General features: G+C 38.2%; 2 pseudogenes; one reads left to right on the plus strand and one right to left on the minus strand.

Moving 5' to 3' along the window:
• Positions 1-5,121: 5,121 nt before the first annotated feature.
• LOC112164977 lies at positions 5,122-7,184 on the minus strand (annotated as a pseudogene).
• A 6,648-nt stretch (positions 7,185-13,832) lies between these two features.
• Positions 13,833-16,911, plus strand: LOC112164976 (annotated as a pseudogene).
• The last annotated feature ends 2,236 nt before the right edge of the window (positions 16,912-19,147 follow it).

Consider the following 19,147-nt stretch of genomic DNA (forward strand, 5'->3'; position numbering starts at 1 on the left):
TATTTGTTCCTTTCCTGTAAGAAAAGTCAAATCTCAACACGTTTGACTTTGTTGCTTTGGAGGTCTCCAGAAGAAACTATCTAAAGTGAACTCAAGATGTGAAAATTCATCTGACTGCAAAGAAGATGAGATCAACAATCGATATTGACAATGTCGTCACTGAGGCTTTTAAGGCGAGTGCCATAATGTTCATAAAGAAACATATGGAGAGAGCACTCCAAGTTAAGAGGATACACAGACTCTTTGGGTTGCTCTGGAAGAGCACTTTCACCATCAGATGACTATTTTCTTGCTTGAAGCAAGACATGATTGGCAGAACAAAAATAACTCATATGACCGTTAGCCACGTGGCCAAGTCCCAAGAGGCCAAGGTGCATGTAATCCAACTCCACGTGGCCAAGGCCCACGTTGTGGGAACCATGATGCCCTAACTCAGTGAGCTTGATTTGAAAGGAACACTGGTCCGCCCTGTCGCTACTAGAATCAGCATGATCTTTGTTATCAATGTGAAGGAATTGACTGCTGGTCCCGCACCTGTTGTGCGATAGCCTAAGCAGTAGATGAGTATTACACCGGTCGCGGAACTTGAAATACCAACTTTATTAAAGGGTCATTTTCTATTGATTCCACACTAGAGATCACAGATTTTCAGGCAGTTACTGAACATACCGAGGATTAGAACTCGAAGACATGGGTCTTGTGCCATATCTATTTCATCTTAATGAATGAAACATCTTCGGATTTTGGTGATTTATGTTTTCAGTTATTTTGGATTATAGAAATGTGGTTATGTTCGAATATATTTAATTCAATAAACTTATTCATACATGTGATCCATTGAATTAAATAAATGAATAGGCATATTCTGTGGGGAAGTTTGTTGTCTGGTTGAAAGTGCTATTACGCACACCATACTCCCAGATCGGAGATATTTTTCAAACTTATTGTCTATTCATACCTCTGTGACAACCGTATCAGGCCAATCCAACCTGATAGAGGGTTATGGCAAAACCCACTATATGTTGTCCAATGGTACTGAACCTACCATTAATGAGGCCTTATAATCTCCACGTTCCAGAAGAATGTTATTGAGTATTAAGGATATTCGAACCAACGGTTATCACGCTGAAACCATTGAGAAAAATGAGTGTAATATCTTTGCATAACCTCCAAAGTGTGTGGCCAGAAGCGTACATTGGAGAAATTGGAATCTGTTAGCTAGAAGCTAACTAATTCAAGCAACTACTTGCTATGGCATGACCGTTTGGGACACCCAGGTCAAAGTATAATGCACCGTATCCTCAATTCATCGCAGGTGCACCCCCTTCTGAATAAGGGTTTTGTATATAATGACACGCTATGCCATACTAGACCATCAAATGCAAAGACTAGTACATACACCACCATTTTTCTGCACAGAATGCAAGGGAAATTTGTGGACATATCCAACCACCATGTGGTCCAGTTAAATATTAATGGTTTTGGTTGATGTATCGACAAAGTGATCACATGTTACACTATTGTCCACAAGAAAACGCTGCTTTTGCTAAACTTTCACCCAGATCATGAAATTGAGGGTTCACCACTCGGATTATCCCATAAAGTCTATAAGACTTGATAATACCAGAGAGTTTACATCGAAATCTTTCGATGATTATTGCATATCCCTTGGGATTGATGCTGAACATATAGTTCCCTATGTTCACACCCAAGATGGTCTCGCAAATAGAATCTTGGTAATGCGCACCAAGCTCCTAGTTTTTGTGTGGGGCTATGCAATCTTGCATGCAGCTATGTTGGTCCCGTTGAGGCCCACTGCTACCCAACCTTACTCCGAGTTACAGTTGGTGACTAGGTACGAACCTGATGTTTCGCACTTACGCGCATTTGGGTATGCAGTCCTCGTGCCAATTGTGCCATCACAACGTACAAAATTGGGTCCTCAACAAAGGATGGGCGTGTATGTCGATTATGAATCCCATCCATTATATGCTCTTTAGAGCCCTTGACAGGCGATCTCTTTACCGTTAGATTTGCGGATTAATTGTCACTTTGATGAGATAGTCTTCCCGCCGTTAGGGGGAGATAAGAACGTCACCGTTCCTGATGAACGGCGTGAATTAACATGGAATGTCCCCACAATGTCTCATCTTGATCCCCAAACCGCATGAAAATACTGAAGTGCGGACAATTCTAGATCTATAGAGACACTTTCTCTGATCTAGCAAAAGTGACGAGATCATATATACCTGCTGCAAATGTGCCTACAAGGATAGACGTCCCTGTAGGATGTGTCGTCCCAGATGGACGAGGTACGACCATGGCGGCTAACCAGTCATATGTCCCTGCCCTGAAGTGAGGTAGACCATTAGGTTCAAAGGATTCTTATCCCTAGAAGAGGGTAAACTTGGCACAAACGAATCCTCTTGACATCGCAATCTCAAAACTGATCCATCTCATGAGATAAATCCGGATTATGGGTCTGTCCTAGAAGAGACGATGTTGGGGGACGCTCCAACATTTGAACCCACTCCCAAGAATAGAGAAATCTCGGTAAATTTAGGGAGATTTGGAATTGGAATGAGATCATCATCGATGATATATTAGTATTTGCGGTGACCACCGAAACTATAATATGCGATGACCTCGAACCTTGCTTTGTTGATCAAATTCAATGAAGAAACGACTGGCCAAAAAGGAAATAAGTAATCCAGGTCGAATTAGATTCCTTGATAAAGAGAAAGGTGTTTAGACCTGTTGTTCCGACACCTCCCCATGTTAAACCCGTAGAATTTAAATGGGTATTTGTAAGGAAGCGTAATGAGGAAAACGAGATTGTGATACACAAGACTCATCTAGTGGCGTAATAATTTTCTCAACGCCCTGTGGTTGATTACGAGGAGACGTATTCTCCCGTAATGGACGTCATAACGTTCCACTACCTTACCAGTTTGGTAGTTTCTGAAAAACTGGATATGCAGCTTATGAATGTGGTCACAGCTTATCTCTATGGGGATCACGATACAGAGATATACATAAAAGTTCCTAAGGACTTAATATACCCGATGCAAATAGTTCTAGACCACGGAACACGCTCTTCATTAGTTTTGAGGCGTTCACTTTATGGATTGAAACAATCCAGACGGAGGTGGTTTAACCGTCTAAGTGAATATTTAATCGGGATGGGATATGTGAATAATAAACTATGCCCATGTGTGTTTATTAAGGAAACAAGTTCCTAGTTTGGAATTGTGGCGGTCTATGTCAATGACATGAATTTGATCGATACTCCTGAAGAGATCAAGGAAACCGCCAAGCACCTGAATTTGGAATTTGAGATGAAAGGCTTTGGGAGAACAAATTATTGTCTCGACCTAGAGCCCGAGCACAATGCAGATGAAATTTTGGTCCATCAACCAAATTACATCCAGAAGATGTTAAAATGCTTTAATGAGGATAAAAGCAAGCACACCCATGGTCGTCTGAAGTCTAGAGAGAACCGTATCGTCCTGCAGATGATAACGAAGAGATATTGGTGCCAGAAGTCCCATATCTAAGTGCAATAGGCGCATTATTGTACTTGGCTTAATGCCCTAGATAGGACATCTCATTTGATGTGAACTTGTTAGCTAGATATAGCTCTGCGCCAACACGCCGCCACTGGAATGGCATAAAAGACATTTTTCGCTACCTTAGAGGTACGGCAGATATGGACTTATTCTATCCCTACGCATCAAGGAATGGATCAAACCCCCTTGATCCTCAGAATGATGCTTGCCTTGTTGGATATGCTGATATAGACTATCTATCAGACCCGCACAAGGCACATTCCCAAACTGGTTATGTCTTTACCATTGGGAATACTGCAATTTATTGGAGGTCTACGAAATAGACACTTGTTGCTACCTCTTCGAATCATGCTGAGATACTAGCTCTTCACGAAGCAGTATGTGAATGTACATGGCTAAAAGCCGTTACAAAGCATGTTCGAAGCACATGTGGACTGCATTCCACCACTGATGAACCAACCATTATCTACGAGGATAATGCTGCTTACATAGAGCAGATAAAGATGAGTTTCATCAAAGGAGACAATACCAAACATATTGTATCGAAGTTCTCCTTCAATTAGCAACAACAGGAGCATTAGAAGATTGAAGTGCATATTTGATTTGAAGACAATCGTGCGGACCTCTTTACCAAGTCACTACCAAAGTCTGCATTCCAGAAGTATGTTCAAGGTATTGGTCTACGTAAACTATCTGAATTACCTAACATGTAATTTTCAGGGGGAGTCGAAATCAGAGGGAGTATCTTGAAGCATACCCACTTGACCATCGTGTACTCTTTTTGTCCTTCGTCCAGGGTTATTTTTTCCCACTGAGTTTTGTTACCTGGCAAGGTTTTAACGAGGCACATCTTTAGCATGGTCACCCCACTTATACTACATCCTGAAGATGCTTTGATTCGACATATACATGCATTTGCTCATCTTTTCCCTTCGACCACGGGTTTCTCCCACTGGGTTTACCGGGCAAGGTTTTGGTGTACCAACTCTAATGCATCCCTCTCGTAGACATACTACCTACTTATGGTGCTGATAAGAAGACTTCACCTATCTCTAAAGCTGTGATACTGCTACTCCACACTCAAGCGCGTTTTGCTCTTTTTCTCCTTCGACCAAGATTGTTTTTTTTTCCCACAGGATTTTTATTACTTGGCAAGGTTTTTGACGAGGCAACTTAGAAGCGCTCAGCCTATGCAACACTATTGACATGGAATATCCAAGGGGGAGTGTTGTAAATATTTGTGGATAATCATGTAAATAGATGATGAGTAATAGGTGCTTATCCCTATAGATTGGTGATTGATAGGTTGTAATTGTAAGAGTGATTGGATTGTAATTAAGCATTACCCTTTTGTGTACACCATATAGTCCTATATAAGGCTCCTCATGGTGAGATGAATAAGAGACACATTCTATTCTCTACATCTATACTCTCTCTCTCTCAAATTTGTTTACTATAGTTTTACAACATGCATGAAATTATTCAACAATTGAAAGCAGTTTCTTAGTAGATATGCTAATAATACATCACTATAACAATTATTCTATTAACACCTGAGCTTGACTGGTTGCTCTTGCTGGCACATGAATTCTCATTCAACTCGAAGATGAAGTAGAGGCAAAAGGATTAGGGGGCATGGTCAGATTGTCACCTTCCCTTTCCAACATTTGAACTACTGTTTTCATGGAAGGACGGTCTATTGGATACCATTAGATGCACCATAGACCCACAACTGCAAGTTTCTTAGCAATTTCAACATCTCCTTCGTCCCCAATATGGATGCGAAGGTCGTTCCCTTGTTCTAAGAGGTTATAGATCCATTCTGGGAAGTAGACTTGGTTGGTGGAGTCTTCCATGACTTTAAAATTCTTTCTGCCCCCCACCATTTCAAGAAGCAATGTTCCAAAACTATAGACATCTGCCTTATATGACACATTACCAAAGTTCCTAGAGAAGACTTCTGGTGCAATATAGCCCATGGTTCCCCTCGCTGCAGTCATGGATATGGCACTTCGATCCCTAGAGCACAACTTGGCTAAACCAAAATCGGAAACTTTTGGAGTGAAATCATGGTCTAGCAACACATTATGGGGTTTGATGTCAAAGTGGAGAATTTGTTGTTCACAACCTTGGTGAAGATATTCAATTCCTTTCGCTATACCTAAAGCAATATCTTGCAACTTAACCCAACCAAGGAACGAACTCTCATTATCTGCTGATGATAAGAAATTCTGGAGTGGACCGTTTGGTAAGAATTCATAAACAAGAGCTCGTATAAATCCATCAGCACAGTAACCAATCAAGCGTACCACATTGACGTGGTGGATTTGACCCATTGTGCCCACTTCGTTAATAAAATCTTCCCCTTTCTCATTTGAATTGTTGAGGATTTTCACAGCAACAAGTAATTCAGAGGAAAGCCTACCTTTAAACACAGTTCCATAGGACCCTTGACCCAGCTTCTCCTTGAACTTCTCTGTTATCCTCTTATAATCTGAATAAGAATATCTACTTGGCTTAAGAGCTCTGTATTCATCCAAAAATCTTTTAATTCTCAGCTGATTTTCTTCTTCTCTTTTCAGAGAGCTGTAGACATAGTAGATTGTCATTCCCGTCACTATAAGAATAACAGAAAGTGTGCAAGAACCTGCAAAAATATCACCTTCTATGTAAGAACAAAAACTTTCGAGCTAAAAACACAATACTCCAATGGAGAGAGAAAAAGAGGAAAAAGAACTTCTGGATTCTCACCTAATATCTTTATAGTTGGAGCTCCAAGTTTGTGACCTGTAAATTTTTTTAGGGTGAATAAGGACCTGGGATGTTAAAGAAATGAACCAAAATCATCTATCTATCATTGATGTGTGAAGCATAAATGATACCTTTGGCTTTGGGTACATCCAAGCATTTAGTTTGAAGATCTGTCTGATTTGTGAATTCATTCTTCAGCCGACATAACTTGCCCATCTCTTTACAATGTTGACAAGATGGTATGGACCAGTGGAGATACATGGCAGTATAACTGATACCAAATGTGTTTGCAAGAGTAAATTTGTAGTCATGCACCTTGGTACAAGACACTAGGGGTATGTTATCAATAGAACAATCACTCTTAGGATCTGGGAAGGTAGCATAAATCTGGTTACCTGGAATCCCTGGGTTACTATGGCAAGGGCTCAATCTTGCCAGACAACCAAAGGACGGGTAGGAATCTGTAATAAATTCATCTCTCTCAACTGATGGTGGGCAACTGAACAAGCTTGCGTTGCCAACAAGTTTGAAGGGAGAAGAAGAACCGTGGTAGAAAATGTCTCTGGCCAGGCAATCAAGTCCAGGATCTGCTTCAATTAGCTGTGATTTGTAGTTAATCCCTGTAACAGAGAGCTTAGATGATGATGGAATCTCAAGAAGTGTCTTGTTGTCGTTGGTGCATGAAAGATCAAAGCCTGGGTAGCCACAATGGACTGGTTGCCTCCCTTTAAGTCGAAATGGGAACCGGATGGCTGGGCCCTCGTTGCTACATCTTGTTTCGGTGCAATCTTCAAGGCCTACTCCTCCACCATGCACAACATCGACATCTACAAATATCAGGAGCAACCAGAAGAAGAAACTCATAGTTAGAAGCATTTCCAAATATGAAATTGATTACTAGCTAGCTTCCTTCTTTGTCTGATACTCAATAGTACAGTTAGGACTTTTTTGGAAGAAATGGGCCCTACTCACCTTCGCAGAAATGATGCATGCATACATATATCAAGTGGCTCAGCATTGACTTGACTAGCACATCCCCAACGAAAATTTACTATATACTAATTCTCAGTTAACTGTTCATCGGCTTAGTAACAGTGCCGGCTCGAGCCGAGCCGGTACTGTGAAATGACCGTTTTGCCCTCCATTCTTTGCTTAATTACGGTATTCTGTTTGATCGAGGTATAAAAGGTGTTGAGGGTGATAGACGCGATCTGTTTCCTCTCTCTTTCTCTCTTCGTTCTTAGCTCGGCTCTGCGCATCTGGAGGTATGTAGTTGTTGGGTGATGGGTTCTACATGTCGTTGTTCTGTCTATTTCTATTCGATTTAGAAGGGGCTTGATCAGGTTTCGGTGTCGCTGGGTTTTGAATAATCGTGCTAGACCAATCGGTGAGGGGTTTTGTGTTCTGATTGAGATTTGTGCATGGGTTTGTCTTCATTAGTGGTTGGGTTTGTCTTTTGCTATAGTAATTTTGCATTGTGTTTGACTTCAGGATAATTGTGTCTTCAGTTGGTGATCTGCTACAAGTAAATCAATCGTACCTGGGTGTAGAAGATAAACGTGTTAGATCAATCAGGATATGGGTTTATGCTTTGATTGTTGCATGTTCTTCAATTATAATTCTTTTTTTTTTTTTTTTTCTTGGCTGATGGCCACAAGCCTTGGTAGATCTTTAAGATTCAAGAGAATCAGATTAGGGAAGTTGATGTAGGTGTTTCTGATTTGTCATCTAGATGATTAATGATTTCTGATGCAATTTTTTAGATCTACATGTTTCTACCTGATCAAGGTTTGGCTTTGATTTTGCTCTCTGTTGCTATTGCTTTCTGTTTCTAGATGCTGGATACCAATAGAGTTGATCATCGCTAAATTCACTATACCTATTCAAATGTAAAAAAAGGAGTGAGGGGGGATTTAATCTAGATACATTTTGCTTATACACTATTCTTTTCTCTTTTATTGAAGACCTCTTTTCATTTATTTGTATGCAGCCTCCATTTCAAAAGTGCAAATTACTTAGCAGCAACAGAGAAGCAAACAATCGTTTAGCTTAAGCAAACAATCATTTATCTGCCAAAGCTAAATAACGCTTCAGGTAAAAGCCTCTGTCTGTGCATTGTTCTTTGAATTTTAAACTTCTCATACAACGGTTTCTCTTTGTGTATGGGTCTATTTTTTTCAACAGCTTTATTCAGAATGTTAGATGGCAGAAATTTTAATAATTTTGTATGAGCTGTATGATTGTTTAATTTCTGTTTGTGTAGATGTGAAGAAATGAAAGTCTTGATAAATCCAAGTCACTTTTATTTATCTTAAATAGTCTCATTGAAAATGGTTGGTTTGAAAGTAATATGGGATGTGACAATTTTTAACTGTGTTAGCCCAAATTGCATATATGGTGAACATTTTGTGCAATAAGTTTGATGGATGAATGTGATGTACCCATTCAGATTTTTTGTTAAAACTTAATAAAATGAAAACTGTTTTGTCTTTTTTTTTTCTTTGCTGATGAGATCTATGTTTACTGCATCAGTTGAGGAAAACCCATGAAGTTAGCGGGAAAACAGCAAAAAAAAATATGACATGCATGTTGATGTATAAGCCAACTTTACAAAATTCGAGTGCATCGTCTGGGTTTTTCGTTTTGGTTCATATCGCTGTTATGCTACATTTGTTTCTACCTGCATTAGATTTCTGCATGTTCAAGAGATAGATATTAATCAATGACTAAATGAATGTTTTCCAAATCAAACCCACTGATGTATGCTTTATTTTATCAGAGAAGTTAAACTGCATATATACTAATATCATATACTGAATAGATATATTCATAGTCCGTCTCCTGTGATGGTTGGTGGTTGAGGTCCACTGCCAATTTTATGTTTCTGCATCTTTTGTGAATATTGGTCTTTAAAATAGTTAAAGAGTAATTCCCCTGTACCTTGAAATTGAATATACTAGCTTTAGTTTTTCACTAGAGTGAGTTTATAAATGACTAGACGAGAAGGAGTTTTTTTGGTCTTTGTTACTAAGAATATAAAGTTTTCTAAACTAAAATGGCCCATAGCTTAAACTGGAAATAAGATTTTTCTTCTCAAAAAATCAATTTTTATGTGTATGAATGGCAACTTTTGATCAATGTACTATGAATGGGAAGTTTTGATCAATGTACTTGGACTCTCTGATTTGATTAAATTTTCACACTATTAATTATATATGACTTCAATATGCTTATTACTCTGGAACTGTCATCATTCTGAAGCTTTTCGCAATTGAAGGAGGACAAACACAGTATTAAAACAAATTGTTTCATCTGTCTGGTTTTGCAGGTACAAAGCTGGGTTGCTTTTAATCAGTAGTACTGGTGTACATATCATTTGTGTTACCTCTTGAGAAGCTGCATAGGTTAGTCAGTACTTCGTTGCTGAGTTTAGGTTTGGCTTCAATGATTGTTGAGCACTTTTGGGTGATATTTGATTTGTATGAAATGCTTATGCTATACTAAAAGAAAGAAGATCAGCTTTGTTTTTTATTCTCTGCCACTTGACTTAACCCTTCATTATTTCTTTTTCTGACAGCGCCAGCAAGTGATGGACTCCATGCTAATACATCAGCTGCAGTCCTATACAGATGAGGACTATATAATCAGAGTTCGTGTGTGCAGATTATGGCGAGGAAAGAGGATACACCCAGAACGAAATGATGGCCTGCATTGTGTATTGGTTGATGAAAGGGTAATTCTTTAATTCCCTTCCAAATTACTATAAGATAAAAGTTATAACAATAGAAAAAAATTCATATTTACATACTGGTTTTCATGTCAAATTTAGGGTGATGCAATTCATGCCATAGTAAGTGAAGCTAATTATTCATCAGTTTCTGGAAAAGTTAAACAAGGAGAGGCCTACCTGATCTCCAATTTCAATGTACGAAATAGTCAAGACGACTATAAAGTTGTGGACAACTCAATTCAAGCTCATTTCAATGGAAAAACAAAATTTAAACTCTTGCATAACAGCTTCCCATAGATTCCACAACATCGATTCCATCTACTAGATTACAATCAACTGCAAGACCGCATTGATAAAACTAACCTTCTCATAGGTAAATTTACAAAGTCTTAATAAATGAGAACATTTATTCTTACATTTATCTTCTCACAACTGTTGTTAACATCTTTTTTTTTTTTTTTATCAAAAATAAGATCTCTTTGGTTGTGTGAAATCAATCGTGCCAATTGAAGAAGTTAATATCAAAAATGGATTAGAATCAAAATGTGAAATTACCCTCCAAAACTTAAGGTACAATCTACTCTACTTTGCACCACCACTATATAAAAATTTCCAAACCTCTCGAACTCAACTATAACATCTTCCTGACAAATGTATCATGTTGGTTTTGCATAACTCAAATCCAGGAGAGGAGATCAAGGTGACATTATGGGGAGACAGTGCTAGAAAGGTTGACATAGAGACTATTGAAAATCTACCTCCACCCGTGCTTATGGTGATGACCAGTTTGAAAGTTAAGAAGTACAAAGGTAATACATGCATAAGAATTAATTACACTGCATTATTGAAATAGTCCTACTTAATTGTATTCTTCTATTCACAGAAATGCCTGCACCATCAAACACCAATCATACTTTCATTTTCATAAATCCAGAAATCCCACAGGCAGAACCCTACAAAATCGAGTAAGTTGAATATTTAACATGATGGTTGGTGGTACGAGGGATGCCCACAATGCTACAAACAACTGACAGTGAACAAAAATAGTGACATGCGAGTCTGTCTAGACCACAGCATGCAAATACCTCTTCCATGGTAAAATCCAAATTTCTAATATCCACTTTTCTGTTAACGATTCGGGAAAATGTATACTGCTGATGTTAGAATTGATTCTGGGAACACTCAAATCACACAAGTGAGTTGGGTTTGATTGGTTTGCCACTTTTGAAGTTTTAATAATGTTGTTTGAATACTGTGAATCAAATATGCTGATCATTGTGTTTACAAACACAAAAAAGTCTTACTGAAAGGTGATTACAATTCAAGGAAAAAAACGCGTCTAAACTATGTTCTTTTTATTACAATTGGGTGATTACTGAAAGAAACCCAATTGGTATTGGGTTTCTTTTATTGGGTGATTCTTTTCCAATTGTGTCTTTTCTGGTGGCAAGTTTGTACCTTTTCCATATATAGATTTAAGTTTTGGAGAGTGTTTAAATCAGTCAGGTCCAGCTCTGAATGAAAGCAAGGTTTCTACACAATGCAAGGCTGGAGTTTAAACTTGGTTATATCTGATTCTTTATGATTTTGTGTAGCCTTATGTCGCTTAATATTTGAACAAAAACTTGACATTTATACTGCACGTCAACATTCTATAATTCAATTGGATTTCCTTTTAACCAAATTAATAGTATTAAGATTGCTAAAGTCCAAGAAGTGTGTCTTAAAGGTATGAAAGAACTGTGTACGTATCTTTCATCATCAAAGGTCACAAGGAAGAAAGTAGGCATATGTCATATGTCATTGTTCTAAATTTATTGCTGTGCACTCTATTAAAAGTTCATATCTGTAACGAATGCCTCTGTTATTCAATAGAGAAACACAATGCAGACAGAGAGACTTACTTTCTACTCTCATATTAATAACCTCATATTTCAATTTACTCTCTCCGTACCTTCTCCTCTAACTTTTCAACATAAAACTGCTCACAAAATTAGCAACCAAATTTATTACTTACTAATAATGATGCATACTTTTACAGTTATAGAGTCCATGCCACCATTGAAGATCCAAACAGTGAAGCCACAATCAAGCTTAGAGGAAAACCAGCTGAACAATTGTTTGGAATAACCTGCAGAGACCTCATAGACAGGTACCCTAATTATGCTCCACAGGAAACATTACCCCAGGAAATATTGCAAACAAAAGGGCAAATTCACATTTTCCAAATCCAAATCAATGAGGCAAATGACTTCATAGTGAAAGGTATCTTTCCAAGCACAAAGAATCAACCAAGTGCCAGCACACCAGCTCATCCAATGTATGACAAAAAAAGATCTGTCGATAAAGGAAGAAGACAACTATTTGCTACCAATCCAGACAAAAAGGCCCGCAGGTAACAACTACATGCATGTCAATTTCATTTGTTTACCTATCAATTCTCTGACTTCTTTTCTATAACTTCTTACTTTCACAATAACAGGGAAGGAAGCACTGAATCAGCAACATCATCCACAAACACTCTGAACAAGGAAAAAATGGACTGAAATATCACGTCACTGTTTGTGTAAAAAGAAATGGAGGCAGCCACTTTTTGGACAACCTCCACAACTAACAAGCTCTCAGTAACTGATGTTACTTTTTATATAGTCACTACATTAGCCTATAAGTAGTCACTGTATTTTGGAGAAGCTGTTTTAACAGCATTTGTAATATATATTTCAACATTACCAGAACATCTATATTAATGGTAATGTTAGCTCCTGATATGGAACATCTATATTCATGGTAATGTTAGCTACTGTTTTAACAGCAGTTGTATTATATATATGAACTAAATTTTCTGTCTTTCAAAACTTGCACAGTCCGTTCCAAAACCCGCAGCAACGCGCGGGCACGTATGCTAGTTGCATACCAGTCATCACGTACTAGCCAGATCCTTTTCTTCTTTAATTTTTAAATACCAATTAATAGGCTCTTAATTAATAACATTCTCGTTCTTGTTCTCCTTCCCCTCCTTTATGATCATGTTTAGAACAGCAAGTCTCCTATTTTCTGTTCACATAGTTTCTCTTCTTTTTCTTCCGCTTTCAACTCGTTCGCAAACTTCCGGGGCTACTTCCGAATGTACTCCTTCTTGTGGCAACATTAAGATAAGCTCTCCATTTCGTTTACAAGGAGATGCTGGCCGCTGCGGCAACAAGAGCTATGAATTATCTTGTGAGGCAGACGGTACCAGTCAATCTCATCGGGCCATATTATACTTGTTTTCAGGAAAAATATTATGTATAGGCAATCAATTACAATAACTACACGATCCGACTCGTGGATGGTGTTCACAAGACCAAGGGCAACCACTTCTCCAACCCAGTTTACCCTCTAACCCGCTTCAACTTTAGTCATAATTATGATGATGATCCAAATGCAGCTCAATCTTACTCCAACTTTACTTATTTTGATCTTTACAGCTTATCCCACCCATATATACAAAGGGATATTGGTATGAGAAGGACCTAACTGTGCCTCTAATTTTCCTGAGCTGCACAAATCAAATGAATTATTCCAATCTCTTTGTTGAAACAGCTCCATGCATCAAGAATACCGGCATCGACTCTTCCTCTTATTTAATGCTTGGGAGCTTGAGTCCGGATGATTTGGGGTTGTCCTGCAAAATAACACTCATGGCTCTTGTGTCCCCCCTCCTACTCCCACTGACAAGTACAACAAGTCGTGTCAAGGCATATATAAACAACTAGCATATGGCTTTGAACTCTCCTGGTTTCGCTATGGATGTGCAAGTAAAAAATGCGGACCATATGAAAGCTGTATGTTGAACTTAAACATGACCGGATTAGAGTGCCACTCTTACTCTGAGAGGTAAACAATTGCCAAATCTGAAATTTTGCAAGAAAGTCCATTCACGATAAACTCGTTGTTGGGATAATTTTATAAGTAATTTGCCCTTTATAGATGAAATTATTTGTTATTACGTATAGAAGTGAAGCGAAGATTATTTTTTTTATTTTTTATTTTTTCACCAATTACCCTCCATGTGTGGTTTTTGCTTGGGCTTGTCCCAAATCTTAGGTTTTACGCCTCTTCTTTTATTTCTTTCCTGTTTTCTTGTTTTCTTCTTCAAAACGAAGGGATTGTTCCCTTTTGGTGTTGTCTTTGATGTACCCTCTTCAGCCCCAATTTTCCTATTACCAGATCTAGTTTTTCTCTCAGATCCGTTTCATTCCTTGGTTATTGCTGAAAACAGCGATTTTCTCTTGTACCTTCCGCCGCTGTTTATGGTTTAAGCGGGATTTACCGGCTAGTGTACATGGGTCAATACCCACAAGTCAACATCGGATTGTCTATCCTTTTCGGTAAATGTCCTTTGGATCCCTTTGTGGATCATCTCCGTTTTCGTTGGCGGTGGAAGAGATTCTCCGTTCTGGAGGTGATCTGCAATTTCCTGTTCTCTGTCTCTTGCACTCAGCTCTTTGGGTGTTCGATCGGGACAGTGACCGGCACCCGTCAAGTTTACCGGTCAAGTTTCTGCAGCTTCATCGCGGTGGCGCCGTCTACTGTGTGGCTTGGGTTGTGTTTATTTGGGCATGCCTAATTTGGGCCTTGCGGTCTTTCTTTCCTTTTGTTTGTTGGTTGACCCTTGTTTATATATAGTTTTCAGTTTGTTTGCAAATAAAAAAAAATAAAAAAGGATTGCAAATTAAGGAAGAACTATAAATGCAAACAAAGCTGCATGATTTGGAGAATAGTAACATATGCTCAGATCTAGACTTCCTAATGAACAGCGGTTTAGATTTTTCCTCTTAAAATAAAACAAATGCTGTATTAATTGTACTGAAGATGGTTTAATTAAGCTAATGTCATTGCTTTCTTGTGTAATGATGACAGTCGGTTCATGATGATCATCACATTCATCCCAGACTGCATCCTATACTACGGTGAGCATAATGGGTTAGTGGCTTATAATATAAACTTTTGTCAAACTTTATTTCCATTTCTCTATCTAACTACCTTAGTCATTGCATGATGAATTTTTTCACATCTAGCTATCCAAGTGCCATTTGGCCTGCGTATTCGTATCTACAAGGTTTACCAGCGGCTTCTGGTCTCTGTGGTCGTTTGCAGCGGTAAGAGTCTCTTGTAGATCACTAAAAAGTAAACACATGAAAAAATTTCGTGAACTAATTAATAAAAAAGGGAGAATTTCATAAATGGTTATTCAACTATGACTCATTCGACACTTTGGTCACTCAAGTTTTAAATATATCACTTTGGTCACTCAAGTATTACACTGTGTGAATGACAGTGTAATACTTGAGTGACCAAAGTGATATATTTGAAACTTGAGTGACCAAAGTGTCGAATGAGTCATAGTTGAATGACCAAAGTGACTATTCTCCCTAATAAAAATTGATGATTCTATGACAATGGATTTGGAGAGGAATAATATTTACCAAGTAAGATGTTAATAAAGTTGCAGCAATCACTAAATATATATCCTTCTCATGGATTACATTTTCTGAACCACACAGGAGTGTTCCAAGCAGTGAAACTATTATTTGGCCTTCCATTTATAGCTGCATTACTAATATACAAATGGCGAAGCAGGCACTTCTCAATGTATGACAATATAGAAGACTTTCTGCAGAGTAACAATAATCTCATGCCAGTAAGGTACTCTTACTCGGACATCGATGACTAATGGTTTCAAGGACAAATTGGGTGAAGGAGGCTTTGGCATCGTGTACAAGGCAAAACTCCGCAGTGGTCGCCTTGTGGCCATCAAGATTTTGAGTAAGTCCAAAACTAATGGGCAAGATTTTATCAATGAGGTTGCTACTATAGGAAGGATTCACCATGTTAACGTGGTGCGACTTATCGGCTTTTGTGTTGACCGTTCAAACCGTGCACTTGTTTATGATCTCATGTCAAATGGCTCTCTTGAAAAGTACATTTTTTCCCAGCAAGGTGCTATCTCCTTGAGCTGTGAGAAAATATTTGACATTGCGGTTGGAGTGGCTCGTGGAATTCAATATCTCCATCAAGGATGTGACATGCGAATTCTGCATTTTGACCTCAAGCCTCACAACATTCTTCTTGACGAGAATTTTACTGCCAAGGTTTCTGATTTTGGATTAGCAAGGCTATACCCATTGGATAACAGCATTGTGTCTTTGACTGCAGCAAGAGGAACCATAGGATACATGGCTCCAGAGTTATTCTACAAAAACATTGGAGGTGTATCATGCAAAGCGGATGTATATAGTTTTGGAATGTTAATGTTGGAAATGGCTGGTAGAAGGAAGAACTTGAATGCAGCGATAGATCATTCAAGCGAATTTAGCCAAATGTACTTTCCTACATGGGTTTCTGATCAATTGAATCAAGGGAAGGAGATCGAAATAGGAGATGCCACTGAAGATGAAATGAAAATCATAAAGAAGATGATCATAGTGGCATTGTGGTGCGTACAAATGAAGCCTATTGAACGCCCTTCAATGAGCAAAGTAGTAGAAATGCTTGAAGGAGAAATTGAGAGCCTCCAAATACCTCCAAAGCCTTTCTTATATCCACAGCAAATACCAGAAGATGATGTTGAGGACAATTTAAGTACTACACTACTACATGTGCATCAAGAATAACAGAATCTACACAGCTCAATTTGAGTGCAGATGCAAATTAAGTGAATTTATATTTGTCAATATATGGATGTAAGGGCCATGAAACTTCTCTATAAATTTGATAGCGCATCAAAACATTTTTAGTGTTTTTTTAATGTATGAATACAGCTAAATTTTCCTTTGATTGCTGTCTTGATATGCAAATACAATGTCTCAAAGTATGAGAAATCAGATTTATTTGGTTCATTTCTTTGTGAATTATGATAATTTCAACACAATTTGCCATTTAATTATATGCTTGAAAATGGGTTCACCTGAAGGAGTAATGCATTACATAGGCAATTTTGGCTTGGAGATCCAATTAGAGGGCAGTGATGATTTTGAGTAAGCTCGTAACTTTGTAAGTTACTAAATTTAGTATGACAATCAATCCCTCATAAGATTTGTTTAAGGTATCAAAATATCAATGGTGTTTTAGGTTTTATTGTCATATGGCTGTCCTAACTCCTAAGCCTTTTAATGCCATAGAATACTATTTTGCAAAGATTCAGAAGCAGATAACCTTATCTAATTTCAACCGAAGTCATGGAGACTTAACATTGGAAACACAAAGAAACATACCTGACACTGTAATTGCTTTGAAATGGTACTTGCAGCATCAACATTGGCTTATGACCATCCAAGACTCCAAAGTCTAGTTCAATAGTCTGCTTCTGATTTTTCTCTTTCTGCAATAAATCGGATTTGTATGGTGAACATGAGAGCATAGAGATAAAAACTGAAAAAACAAGAACAACCAACTGAAGCAATCTCTCTTTCCACAAACCCATTCCATTTCCACAATTTTGGGAAGAAGGAATAGGATAGCAAACTTGGGGTCTTCTCGTTCATCAAGAATGGGATGAACTCGGACATGGTCTCTTCACCCAATTTTCAGGAGTATATTCGTCTTTTCCGTCACTTGTCAATAACAAAAACAAAGTTGATATCAGAAATGGTCCTCAAAACTGATACCCGGACTACAAAATTGATCAATTACGTACTCAAGCTTAAAGGAATGTTCTCTCTTACGTTTTATTTATCTGTTGAATTGTGATTCTTCGCAATTGGGCAACACAGATTGTTCTTGTGGGTGCTGTTGAGGGCCACCACATTGCCAGAGAACTGCTCGAAGCGTTCATTGACCCATTGCACCCAGGAGACAGCTTAGATCCGTTGGAGCTTGCAGATGAGTTGACCCAGAATAATTTGTGGTTAAAGAGCTTGAGAATGAGGGATACCCTGTTCTCAAAGTTTGGCATCTTCACGCAGGCAATTGTAAGAACCTTTTCATACACTCATAGTCCATTTACCAAATGTCCATTTTGAACAAAAATGATTAGCATTTAATTAGTTCATGAGTATCAAAGGGTCCCTTCGCTTAGTAAACCCCGCTTATGCCCGTCTCTAATAAGAGAGGGCAATGAACAGCTTATGTATGAGCATTTGCAGAATGGTAGATCATCAATAATTGATTTCATGCTCCAGTCCAAGATTAGCAAGGGCGTCTGCCACTCAATTTTCTGGATTGGCTAGCTCAAAAGTTCTATCTCTTTGTTTCAAGTCTATGGGGCTAGAATGGTAGTTGTAAACAGGTCACTTTTAAGTGAAATTCTTAACAAATGGCAAAACGGCAAGGAAACCAGCCAGGAAAAACAATCTACGATTCTTGCTACAGAAGCATAGAGGAGGTCGATATTAGTTTAGTAGAGACTGTAGAGTACTCATCTTTCTTCTTGTATACATAAATATACGTGTATAGCTTTGTTTTTTTGCAAGTCAATCTCATCCTAAGAAAAAATACTCTGGTTGGACAGAGTAATAACCAAGCCAAAACGAGTTAAAACATGGAAGTTTCATCCAGGTATTTCCGCTTAGTGGTCGAACAGCTATGTATCTAATTTCCACCATCCAAACTCCATAACAGACACCTTTCCGGTTTCAACATCTGGACTTTAAGTATCAAATAACACTAGAGGACTGAGAAGAAGTAATATGAGTTCCACCATTAGAAGCCATACCTGAATTCAGATAATGCTAGCAATTAGCAGTTAACAGGCAGCACTAATCGTGCACACACAAGAAGGTTAGGTAAGACCAAATGGCTCATTAAGCAAATAATTGAGAGTTAGCTTGATGAGGATTTCTAGGATACTTATGTAATACTAGCTACTCTCTTGGTTAAGAGGATTTACTGTGCACCCTACACTATACACCCCAAGTACAAAGCCCCGAGTTTCTTACATTAAACCAAGAGCATAAAAATATTTTTAAGTTTGAATTAATGTATGCATGTGTACAATTAACTTGCTTTTGATTTCTGCCTCCTAATATACGAATACATTGTTTCTAAGTATGAGAAATATTTATTTGGTTGTGAATTATGATAATGCTTGTGATTTTAACACATTTTGCCATTACTT

This window comes from Rosa chinensis, chromosome 5 (genome assembly GCF_002994745.2).
Source record: "Rosa chinensis cultivar Old Blush chromosome 5, RchiOBHm-V2, whole genome shotgun sequence".
Taxonomy (NCBI): domain Eukaryota; kingdom Viridiplantae; phylum Streptophyta; class Magnoliopsida; order Rosales; family Rosaceae; genus Rosa; species Rosa chinensis.